The following is a 13,708-nucleotide window of genomic DNA, read 5'->3' as shown; positions in this document are numbered from 1 at the left end:
GGGGGTTAGGAGAAAAGCAACTACGGAAGATACATGACCTCTGCATAGACACACATAAGCATATATACCCACTTATACACATCCACATACACTCATACAGTAACATACTCACATAGGAAAATTAAAATAACAAACAAAATGTTGGCCTAGTGGGGATCTTCACTGTTGTAAAAAAGATGAAACCTCATGATGAATTCCTGTAATTATCAGTAACAAAAAAACAACATATTCCCCCTAATTTCTTATCACACTGTCCCCAAACTTGAACAGATTAATTAATAACAACTTTTTTTTTTATTTTGTACATTTGAATCTTGGCTTCTTTGGGATTGGGCCTTACATCTGCTTGGAATTTGTTGGCTGGAGTTTTAAAACAGATGGCCATACACTTTTTTCCCATCTAGGAAACTCATTTGGTTATTTGTCCTCTTGTTCTCATGGTAACCAAAGGAGGCTGTTCACATTGTCAACACTGGGTACTTTCAGACAGTTGAGCTGTTTGATGGAGGCTTGACCTGCTTTTTTAATCTTTATTTCTGTAGTTGGTGTTGATGGATGCTAATTACATTGTACTTTGTTTTTAGTGACACCTAGAAATAAAAATGATGGTAAAGGAAGGCGTTTTTGTATATGGTCTTTTTAATTATTTTCATTGCTATAAGAAAAAAGCAAACTTCCCTTTGATAGCACATATTTTGTGACAAAGATCACTATGATGGCTCATGTGAATGGAGCATCTCTGGTTTAGATGCCTTCATCCTAGAAATTTATCACCTTAGAGTCTGAAGATACTTCATTGCGTTCTATTTTCAGTGAGCACCTGAGATATAGAAACACAGCACTTGAAAAAAAATATGGTGAAGAAGCCGAGCAATGGTGCGTGTGAACTCAAACAAATTGTGTGTTTGCAACGAGTCCACCATTATTCCTTAAAACAGGCTTATTTTCTGCCACTTTATAGTTAACTCTTATAAAGAGCTAAGTACAGTTTGTGTGTGTGTGTGTGTGTGCATGTATGCACTTACATGTGTATGTGTCTGGGTCTTTCTGTGTATATGTGTGTGTGCATGTATGCAGGTGTGTGTGTATGTGTGTGTATATATATGCATGTGTGTGTGTACCTACTAGACACACCTAAAGAACCAGTTGTTGAGAGATGATGAAACCAGTGAGCAGATCTTAGAAGAAAATATTCACTTGTAAAAGAGAATTTCTGTTGTATTCAAGGTCATTTCAGGTTTGTAATCATTTCCATCTATGAAATATCTACTACTGCCTATGACTTTTAATCGACAGTGTTCAGATAACCTCATAGCCTGCTTTGTGGAAATAAGATAGCCATTTGTTAATTTGGTAAGGGAATTAGATTTATATTTTCCCCCCAAATCAGATGGTTACAGATAAGCCTGGCCAAAGCAGCAAGAATAAATAAATCTGTTCACTGTGGTTGTCTGAAAATATTGAAGGTGACCTTGGGAGTTGTTTCCAAGGAGACTTTCAGTGATGCATACAGAACTTTTATTCAGTGTTCACTCTTTTTATGTGGGTGCTATAAAAGACTTTTAAAATCCATAAAAAAGTAGAATAATAATTATATCTCATGATTGTTACTATGGAAATATATATCAAATGTGGAGTTTTTCTGACCTGATATAAATGTATATTACTTGTATGTCTAATCTGATATATCACATCCATATGTCTATCTATCTGCATACCTATAATAATTTTGCTGTCGTATTAAATTTTGGGGGGGATTTTTCTGTCAACTTGGGAGCTTATACACACACACACACAAATAGAACCTTTCAGTTCTGGATTTTAAAAAGGCAGAATAACACAATGATTGCCAAGATTGAGTTTTAGAGTCAAATAAATTTGAATCTTAATTTTGCTTTGCTGTGTAGTGATTATGGAAGTTTGTCATTTGAGGACAACTATGTTCTCTAAGATTGGAGTTCTCCCATGTGAAAAGATCACAAATTGTGTACACTTCGTTTGTTCTTTTAATTTTTCAAAATGATGAATTGTATGGGTCTTAAAGAAAACTTTCATTCAGACACTTGATAAGAACAGCGATGAAGACTGTATACTCATGGACAGGGGTATTGCAGCGGTACTTTGCAGCACGTGGAAGATATTTTGCTCAACTTTGAATAAATAAAGGAGAAGTGAGATTTAAAGCCAAGGTATATGGCAATGGTCAGAGAATAAATAGGACCAAGAAGAAATTTCAATCCTAAGGTAATTTTTGCTAGACCAACTCAATAGTCTTCTTATAGAGATAAGCCAGGTTGGGTCAGGGCTGGGCAATGTGATCAGATATCAAGGGAGGGGATACTTATTTAAGTGACTCACTAGGGTTTCTTGCTAGAATTCTACAAAACAGAATAAGAAACAGCATAAATACTGTAGAGTATAAACCATAGCAACCATGTGCTGAGTACCTTGTATCAGGCTGTGTTAGGTCTTTAACAGCAGCTCACACTTATCACAACTCCAAAGAGCATGGACCACAGTCAGTACCAGTAATGCTGGTAGCTTCACAAACAAGGACACTTGGGGTTCAAAATGGCATAAAACTACGTTGAAAGACTGACGACACATGAGGCAGCATCGATGAGCACTGTTGTATTTTGTGTAAGTGTGACTCTGTGGATAGCTCTAACCTCACTTTTTGTGTTTAGCAAATATTCATAGTGAGTGGATTAATTAATTCATTAATCCTGGGGAGAATAGCAAGCCTTAATCATTTTTCAACCTCCCACATATTTCATTCAAATTATCTATTTAAATTTTGTTTTTGGTTTATTAAAAAATATTTGTGTGTGTGTGTGTGTGTGTGTGTGTGTGTGTGTGTGTGTGTGTGTGTGTGTGCACGAGCACAGAATGGAGATCAGGAGAAGTCATCGAATCCCTTGGATCTGGAGTTATAGAGAGTGACAACTGTGAGCTGCTTGATAGTTCTGGGAATAGAACTCTGGTCTTCCACAGATCAGCAAACATTCTTAAAAATAGAGCCGTCTCTTGAACCCCAGGGCCTCAATTTTGAGGGTGCTTATCACCTGCCACCTGCCTTCTGATTTGGATAAACCTGGAATCCATGTATTATGCTCATGTTCAGAATTTACTGAGAAACCCACTGGGAGTGGCTGCTTCAATAACTGTGGGAATGCTGTGGGAGGATTAGCTCTCTCTCTCTCTCTCTCTCTCTCTCTCTCTCTCTGTCTTTCTTTGTCTCTCTCTCTGGTATATGCCTGCAGGTTCACATGTGGCTGCAGGTGTGTTGCACACCTATACACATGTGGAGTCCAAGGGCTGATATGGTTTCCTCCTTTATCACCCTCATCCTTATCCATCAGGAGCATCCTCATCCTTCAGAGGCAGAGGCTTCCACTGAAGCTGCAGCTCACCGTTTTGTATAGACAGGCTGGCCAGCAAGCCCTAGAGATGTACTTGTGTCTGCAAGCACATATACGTGCATGTTTAAAAAACAGTGAGTATATGTACAGTGTATGCAAATAAACCTGTCCGTTAGAAAACCCTTTATGCTTATCTGTGCATGTTGAGTTACCTTCCACCAGGCATTCCACCATTCCACCCTTATCATTTATGAACATCTCCAACTGTCTGCAAGGTACCAGTTTAGAATATGAAATCTGATGCGGCAGTATACAGGGCACATAGAACAGATAATATATTAATCTTTCAACAAGAAGTCTTTTAAATGTCTCCCCCGCCCCAAGCACTTTCTAAGTCAGGAGCAAACCCCTAAAATTCATCGTTTCTTTCAAATTTGACCTTGATGATTAATACTTATGTGAATGCATATTCCTAGATCAAATATGCTACATTTTCAGCTAAGAGCCATTTGCAGACAATTTTGAACTTTGTTATGGGAGAAATAAGAATAATTTAAGTCCATGGTTCTCACAGAAATAAAAATAATTGAAGTTTAGGGTTTAGGGAGAGAAGGGAAGTCCTTAGGCATGGATTGGTGATATCTCTGGTTACTAATAATTTTTCCAATATTTGGTAAAGAATCCAGGAGACACATAATAGACATTAAATAAAATGTCCCTGGACTCAAAACAATGAATACTTTGATCTTTGTTTATGTTGGTTAATGGAACCACACAGGAAAGTACATAAAAGCTGATAGAAAATTAATGAGTAATTTACAAACATTTATATTTCAGTGTTAGGAAACACAGTGAGGTTAGGAAAACAGTGAACACAACGATTTGTTACACAATCGACTAGTACAGGCAATGACAGTCTCACAGATTACAGTTTAACATGATTAAACAGTACACATAACATACATGTACGACAGACATTGCTTTAGGTATTGACATACCATCAGTTATACACATAAGAAATATTGCCGGTTACAGTTTGGGCTATGAGATAATTTTTTGATAAGACATCTCAAATTACAATGTTATCTCAGGCAGCATGCAGGAAAAGTCATTGACTGTATCTTTGTTAGGATATACTTTGCACCAAGCTTCCAATTTTTTGGTAGTTGTTTCAAGAATAGAGAAACCACAGAAATGATAGTATGGTTGAAATCAGCAGTTGTATTTACTGGCTGAGAGAATTTCTGGTAAAAATAAAATTCTCTGAATTCATTAACAAAATGCACAGTGATCATAAACTTAAAAATTATTTTTTTCACAATTAATTCTTGTTTATTGGTGGTACAGCAGCTGCAGGGAATCTGAATTCTGAGAGCTGGAGTTTACATAACAGCAGGAACTTATTCTTCTGTGGGCTCACATGGTCACAATAGACATGTTTACCATTTGAAGTCACATATTATAACAAGGTGCTATACAAAGATCGTAAATATTTGGTGTTTCCATCTTAACAAATATGCTGTGGTTATTTCACAGAGAGACTAGATTAACAGGCAGTGTAAATCACATGAATCTTAAGATTTTTAAAAATACATTTTGTACAATAGGTTTCTTATGTCACTAGCATTTCATTTTGATTTTTTTTTTTGTCTTTATACTTAAGAGTCCTTAGAGAAACTAAGAGCTTCTGGCTCATGCCAAGAAAGTCAATAGGACTGATATTTCCCACAGGAATATGGCTGAGTGTACATTGAATCACAGTCAATAACGCAACATCTAATATAACAGATTATTTAAAAAAATTCAAATCAAGTCTAATTATTTTAAAAGACAGCAGTTTGAACAAAACTGTAGTAATCAAAAGTTTATTTACAAAACGTTTAAATATATAGTTTAATGGCTAGTTCTTGCTCACTGCACAGATGAAATTGGCGTACACAGCCTGTTAACTTTCTGTGCAACATTGGTAGACCTTTGAGTCCACACGTATGTGGCAGATGGGCAAGAAAATTAGACAGTAATTTCCATCGACTCAACGTTCATGAATAGAAATGTTTTGATGCCTCTTCTCTATGAGATTGGAGCTGTTATTAATGTTGGTGTGTTTAAGGTCTTAGCATGATGCAAGAATTTGAGGGAAAGGCTGTGCCACTGAGTTCTCAAATTCGAATCTGGCTTTCTTTTTCTAACACTTCTGTGTATTACATCAGCTAAAAATATTTCCCTTGATCATTAGAAACACAAGATTCATTTTCAAAGGATAGATGATGAAGTGAGCATTTCTTACAATCACATTCATAATATAAGAAGTTAATCTACATTTTACAGATCATTAGACACTTTTCTTTGGCAGAAGACCATAAATAACTTCCTCTACTTCTAACATTTCAATGAGGCTACTTCCTTTCCTGGTCACATGATCACTATTGCAGGATAACAGTAGACCACCACAGATAGAAAAAATATTTAAGGAGCACAGATCGCCAGTTCAATTCAAATAGTATTGATACACTGGTGCTGGAGAGGGTGTCTTACACAGCAGTTCCAACAGCAGTTCTGATGATTGTAACTCTAGTACCGTTAGCAATCATGGCCATGCTGACTTTTGCTTCCTGCAAAACTCGGAAACACCGGAAAGTTTCTGATTGTTAAACATTTTGTTTCTCCACAGAATCACAAGCATAGTCCGTGTACATGTTTGCATGTGTTTCACACTGAAAATAGCCATAGATTATGTTGGTTGGCCTGAGAGATTCGAAACTGAAAGATTCAGTTAATCGTCCATGTAGATCACTACCAAACTACCACTCAAGGCATTCCAAGTATGATGAAGTTATTGAACGTACAGTCTTAGACACACGAGCAGTCTCCAGGCTGAGCTGGAGGACTGAGGACTGCCTATATCATCTGTACTATGATCATGTCCAACTTTGTCTGTCTTTCCCACTTCTTCGTCTTTGAAGCTCCCTTGTGTTAGATCCCGTACACTCTGAGCACAACTTCTATACAAGTTCTGTTCTTTACTCTTTATCCCTGTGAAGCAAGGGGTTGTGTGTGTGTGTGTGTGTTGTGCTCATTTCTTTTGTAGAGAAGGTTTTAGGCACAAGGATGTGATGGTCTTTTCTATAGGGATTGCCCATTGTAATGGTTCAGGATGAATTCAGTTTACCCTTAAGTCACCCACTGGGTTAGTAGGGAAAATTTGCCACCAGGAGCCACCAGAAGCATGTGACAATTGTGGATTTGTTTCTAACCAGAAGTCTTTCTCATCTTGTCTGTCTCATGGAACGAGGTGTGTTTTGTGCATATATACAACAGCCATTTTTTTTTTGGTCTGGCTCTTGTCTAGAAAGCCATGAATGTCTTCCTTGGTGTGAGCATTGTACACATAAAAAATTCCCAAAGGAACCCCAGGAAGTCCTGTTAGAATAACAGTTGTTTCAACGATGGTGATTATGGCTTTTGGGAAAGAGATGTGTTGTATCACTAACCTGTTTCTATCACTACAGATTACTGACAGGAAATATTTTTTATGGTTTTAAAACCATCATCTGTCACCTTCTAGTGTCCAGGGCTTTTTGTTTTGCTACATAGTAAGGGTCGTTTATTATGAATCTGTTTATCTGCTCTTTGCAATTCAAATCCAGGCTTATTTCAAGGCTTCAGTACTGGAGCAAATAGCACAGCACATGTACTGTGGACCGAGGCGAGATGGACAGCAAGTTCACATTGGCAGTTTCCACCATGGATGCTTCCAAGGTGACATTTCAAAGGTCAGAGAGGATATTAAGGCTTAGAATCTTAGTGATGGATTTGAGTCAATTGCATGGAACCTGACGTAAGCCTTTCTGCTGCAAATATTACGTCCCATCACTGCAATGGCCTGCTATGCTGATGTGATCTCTCAGAAGGGCTCTGATTTTGAGTAAAAAAATAGGTACGTGGAGCTGCAGGTGATGAGGAGTGAGATAAATGGGCTGTGCTTGGGCTGGAGCTGCAGGTGGTCAGGTGTGTTTGGCAGGAGTGGGACAAGAGGGAAGGCATCGATGGGAAGGCACCCCCAGCCGGAGCAAATGGACAAGCAGCGCCCAAGCTTTGACGCCACAAACAGAAGCACACAGATTCTTGAACCGCTTTTTGGGATTGAAAGGAAGGACAAACACAGGTCAATATTTTAAGTACTTCAGAATGTTAGGTTACCATTCAGAGGACAGACAGACACATGGGCATACATTCTCAGATAACACCCTATCTTAACCTGTCTTCTAAGGTGTTCTTATCAAATAAGTGACCTGAATATTCACCACTCTGGCTTTGCCCCAATGCCAGCAAGAGAGCCTTGAAGGTAGATACTAGGACACTTAGAGTGACCACTATGCCACTTGCTGTTCCCAAACTTTATAAGCTCCGTGGTTTACTTTGAACCAGCTTCCCAAACTCTGATCAGCAGTCACTGTCTCTCCGCACACACCTACTCCTCCAGAAGACACTCATTCAGCAGGACTCAGGACTGCTACAGAATTGTTTGCCATTAAGGATAACAGCCAGAGCTAAGTATTCTGCAGTGAGAAAGGTTTCCTAGACTGTTTTCTGGTCCCTGGGATGGTCAGGTAAAGTACACAAACAGTTATATTTTAAAAGATCTAGAAAGACTCAAGGAAGAGAATCTTCTTGAAGTTCCATTAAAACAAAACAACAAAACAACACAACAGCACAACAACAACAACAAACCAGTTGTGAGGTTAGTTTTCCTTCAAATGGAATTCTAAATCTGAATTATGAACTTCTAAAACCACATGTCTGAGTCTATGGTAATGACAGGCAGGCTACCATTTAATCCTATAAGCTTCATTCTGGAGAGAGGAGAGTTAAATATGGGGTGACACTGATCATTCTAAGAAGCCATGCAAAGTGCTGACTGGATCAATGGTTTTGAATTGCAGCATGAATTAAAACAACCCAAAGAGATTGTTAAAACCCACAGTGAGGAACCTACTCCTGGCATCTCTGATTTACAGAGGGCTTGGGGGTTCTCAGGGGAGAGCAGATAATTTGCATATTTCACAACTTTCCTACTCATTATTGATGCTGCTTGGCCACAGACTAAAGAATCACTGAAGTTGCTTATTCTAAAACAACACTATATATAGTTACCCATGTCACCCTAATTGCATTCCCCCAGCAAAGCCTTTCCATGTGGGATGGGAAGATCAATATTGAATTTTCTCCTCAGAAACTCATCAAGTAGGAAGAACTAGATTCTATTGGTATTAGTTTAATTATAGACAGCTCCTAGGTTTAGAAAGTTAAGGACATGTCAGCATATATAATAAACGTGTCCATGTAATATAATTCCAAACCACGTTTTATGTTTGGCCTTCCTATATAATTTTCTATGTTATTAAGCATGGCACCCTGAAAATACGTTTCTAGAAGACTGTACACTCTTTCTTCATAGAACATTATTTTAGTAATAGCCTTGCAATTCTCTTCTGCCAGCCACTTCTGTGACAGTCACCTTATCACCTCAGGGTAATTAACACGGTGACTCAATTTGTTCACAGTTTCTTGGCTGAGCACAAACAAATGAGTTGTTGATGGTTTCGAATCCCAAGGGCTTCTGGAAAAGGCTGAAGAGAGGGGAGGTTTCCAGAGACTTTCTGGGGTATTCAGGTGGGCAAGAGTTAAGGTGGACAAGATGTGAGCAACTTTAAAGATTGTAATTTGCTTGGCCCGAAGAGGCAGGTCCGCTTAAGAGGCGGGTCAGGATGTGGCTGTGGCTGTGGCAGGGAGTTGAGGAGGAATGACATGAACTTATGTGGATGGGCTGTTGCCTGCATAGGGAGAAGGCTGAGCTTGCTCAGGAAAAAAATCAAGTTCTCAAGACTTCAAGCAAAGACCTGCCTTTGATTGACAGCACAACTAAGAATGCTTAAGGCAGTCATCAGCAGAAAAATGCTTACGGTGCCAATTTGTTTTTAAAGAAGACAAAACCTCATTTTTGGTTCCAATTTACTATTTCCTAATGAAATCTGAACGAGGGATCAGATTCGACACAAAGGAATCATTGCAGTGTCAAAATTAGATGCTTTTACTGCAGCTCCATAACCAGCTCTAGATGGAAACAAATCACGAGAAAAGGAAGAATGTTTTTTTTTGTCCCCAAGGATCAACCATAGAATTGTTATAGCATAAGAAAAATATTATCTGTTTAAATGATTTCTCTCACAAAGCCGCTTTATCTGTGGCGACATGTCAGGGATGTTTGCTTACCCTTTCGCCCCTCACAAATTTGGCTCTGTGGCTCAGGACTAACAGAGCTGGATGTATTCTTCCCACTATGTTGAAATAGTTTTGTCATTTCTTAAGACATTCCACTTGGGATTCCTTTGAGAGAAAGCTTACATTCACACCACAGAACTATTCTTTGTTTACATAAACGGAGCTCCATTTGTTTTTTGTTTGTTTGTTTGTTTGTCTGTTTGGTTTTTATCTTCCTTTCCTTGTGAAAAAGTGTGTATGGTCCGTGTTTTATGTGCAATTTCAGGTCAGTAGTGAAACATTTTGGCTGAGGCCATTCTGGAATTTGCTCCAGGTATGATTTAAGAAGTATTTTTGTGACATCTTTTGGGATAGTCATTTCTCTATAACAAAGAGTCTCTTTAAAAGACAATTGAGTCTGTAGCAAATGGCTTCCTGCTTCCTTTCTCCTTTACAATACCTGTAACTTTAAATAAACTGGGTGTGGAGAGGGACTGGCCACTGTACACCTTGTTTATATTTCATATAGTTGAGTAGAAAACAGTACTGACAATCTCTTTCTCCTATCCTGATGGTAAGCTTAAGAAATGAGAAAACCAAAGTGAATTTGAAACGTCATCCTTGGAAGAAGAATAGTTGTGGCCTTAACAAGGTCACTGAGTTGAAATCCTTTCTATCTTTTGAATGCTTTTCATATGGGAGAAATTTTCTATTCTCTCTCTTCAGGGAAAAGAGTCCCACCCTCAGTGGTGTACAAGTAATTACTTTAAAATAAAATGAATTTTTAGTTCCTCCCAGATGCGTGTGGCTTGATTGCTTTGACATTTGCTCTGATTATGGAATATGACGAGGAACAACTGCTTGACCACATGGAGCTCCTTCAGCTCATGCCCACAAGCGGAAGGAAATAAGAAGCCCCATCATGGGAGCTCGATGTGTCTCAGAAAAACAAACAAAACAAAACAAAAGACCAAAAAACGACATGAAGGTATGTATCATCTCTCATGTAGCAATGAGAAGATTCAAATCCAGAGCGATCTGAAGATCCATGATCTTCTGAAGCCAAAAGATCTACCTTTCCAAAAGAGAAAGCCTTTGAGTCTCCTCTCTGATGACAACTAGACATTCAAATGGAGAGAGCACTGTGTGCTCAGAGAGAGAAGCTGTGGTCCCCTTCTCTAGGTGCTGTCAGTTGATGAGGGCTCTGAAGTTTTAGCTCAGAGACCAGCCAGATGCCTCCAAGTCCAGAACATTCGGTGTTAGTAGTTAGTGGCAGTTACTTAGTAGTTAGTAGTAGTTAGTAGTAGTAGTCAGTAGACAGAACTTCAACAATGGTGAGGTAAATGATGCCAATTCTACAACGTGAAATGTTAGCTAACAAACCAGGTATCTGCCTCACATAGAGACCGGCTATAGAAGATTGTGATGTGCTCCTTGAGCCTGAATCCATTCATCTTGATGGTGAAATACAGAATGTGAAGTTAAGACAACCATTCATAAAGGGAAGCTCTTTGATCAGTTTCAGAATGGCCCCATTAAAGAGTCTCACATTAATAAAATATCCTTGACCAAAATGAATGGTTAATTTAATTAGAAGACTAATTGGAGTCTTATTAAATCTAGGGCCAGTGTTAGGTTTCTTAAGTCATCATTACTTTATGATAATTAACAGAACATTTTAGTAAAATAAATGCTTGAAGTTTATGAAATTCTGATTTTGAAACTTTTCTACTGGCTTGACTGAATTCTTCTTATTTTTTTTTAAAGTCTGAACAGAATGGAAAGTAAGTGAGTGATCCTGGATGAAGGTCAGTAGTTAGTAGCAGTTACTTAGTAATTAGTAGTAGTTAGTAGTTAGTAGTTAGTAGTAGTAGTAATAATAGTAGTAGTCAGTAGAAAGAACTTCAATAATGATGAGGCAATTTTATGCCTCTCTGGCTTATTTCTGATCCTTTGTCAATCCTGTGATGTTGGTTAGTGGAAGCTCTGAATACCGATGAGTGAATCCTGAGTAGTAATAAAGCAATTTTATTTTCATTTTACTAACGATGCAACCACGGGAGTGTCAAAGTTCCTATAAGATGCTGATGACAGCAGGAACCCTGTTCTCAGAGCTTGGGACAGAAACTTCAAAGACAAACGTTTCTGAGAATCCAATGATAGCAATTATAAACGAATTCCAAAGGCTTTGCACCTGTTCAACTACATCCCTTGTTTGAGAGCACACCACAGAGAAGTGTCATAGGCAACTGGCTGGTCAGGCTAGTTTGCTTATTGGTAGGATTTTGGAGAAGAAATGCCAGAGACAAGACAATCAATACATAGGAAAGATGGAGACTGGCTCTTTTGGGAATGTCTGACCTTAACCAGAACTCGTGAAAGATCCACAGGCTGAGTGTCGGGTGATGAGATATCAGCCGACAGATTGGGGGAGGACTCCCTCCCTCCTTTTCTCCCAACATGCCAAAATACATTTCTAGAAAATGTTAACTGGTAGGTACATGGTTGCTTGCCTGCTTGGTACCATCTCTCAAGGGAAAATAAAAAACCTCATTCTTTTAACTTCCAGAAGTTGACCTTGACCAGCTTATTCCCCCCATCCCCCAGAACTGTTTTCAACGCTCACAATCAAAGGCAGCAGGAGGAATCAAATTAACCCTAACGACTTTCTGTCTAAAACACTTGTTAAGCAAACAAAAGGAATAGTCATGAATTTCTTTCTTTAAGATATTTGCTTCTATTTTGGGAAGGATACCTGTTTTCCAAACCATTCTCAAACAACTGTGTACATTTCCCTGAAGAATAAGACTCCTTCTTTGTACTTTGTTTCGTTTATGAGAGAAAATTAACTTGACATGAATTTTTGGGCAATATGCAGAATACAATTTAGGTTATTCAACATGTAAAATGTATTTTTGTTTTTAATATACATCTCCCTATGGTATGGGAGAAATAAGGTAGAGAAGAACAAGTACGTTGAAACAGTGAAACAATTCCAAGAAAAAGAATCTTGCAACTGGTAATCCAACTTTTCTAAAGTTGTTGTTACACAGCTTAAAATGCGAGCCTTTGATAGAAAAAAAAGATTAAAAACAATATTCACATTGCTATATTGTCTAAGGCTGGTTCATCTAAAACCACTGAGTCACTGATAGATCTGTCTGCACCATGTGGTTATGGGGCTAGACTCAAGTCCAACACCCCGTCCTATGTATTGATTCAAATTATAAATTAGTCCTAAAATATTAGTAACAATATCAAAGTGGAGTTGTCCTTTGAAATGGAAAAGCATTGAGTTACCAAGTTGAGTAATTTAAAATTGTACTTTTAAAAGTGGAAGGAAATTATAAAAAGTATTTTATGAGACATCTGCACAGACCTAGTGTATTCTTTAAAATAATTCAATGGCGTGGAAAGTATGCCAAAACACATTTTTCTTTGGTTGTCCAAGCCAAAACTATATATGCCCAGCTTTGATTTTCATGTCAAACCTGAGAATGAGATTAAACTATACAGTTGTCTCAGGAAAATGGGAATCTTTGTTAAAGGTAATGACTTTCAGATAACATAAACAAGGGCAATACATGATGAAATCCTACTTAACACATTTTCTTTTTGCCAAACTATTTCCTTTAAAAATATAATCTTGTCAACAGTGTAGATAATTCTCATCCACACCATTATCATAACCATACAACTTTCTTCCCTGTGTATTATTGCAATACAGTATAAAAAGCTCCCAAGATTTTTCTTTGGGATATTTTTCAAGTATAATGTTTGCTAAAGTGGATTTAGAAATGTAGAGAAAGATTCACAAAGAGTATAATTTTTCACAAAAGTAACTATTAAGATGGTATGATTTTTTATCATGGATATTTATACCATCTAGTTTATTTCTTAGGTAAAATATTTTGTGAAGCAGTTACATAGTTGGTTTAATTTAATACATTTAATAATAAGAGTAATCCTCCCACTTGGAAAGAAAACTCAGGATTATGTTCTTGATAGTAGAGGCAGGAGCATTACAAATCAAGAATCACACTTTTAGAAAAGATCTCCTTGCAGATTTGAGCTCCTCTATTATG

The sequence above is a fragment of the Mus caroli genome, unplaced genomic scaffold, assembly GCF_978045245.1.
Source record: "Mus caroli unplaced genomic scaffold, Mus_caroli_1 scaffold_18, whole genome shotgun sequence".
Classification (NCBI taxonomy): Eukaryota; Metazoa; Chordata; class Mammalia; order Rodentia; family Muridae; genus Mus; species Mus caroli.
Note: the sequence above shows the minus strand (reverse complement) of the source record.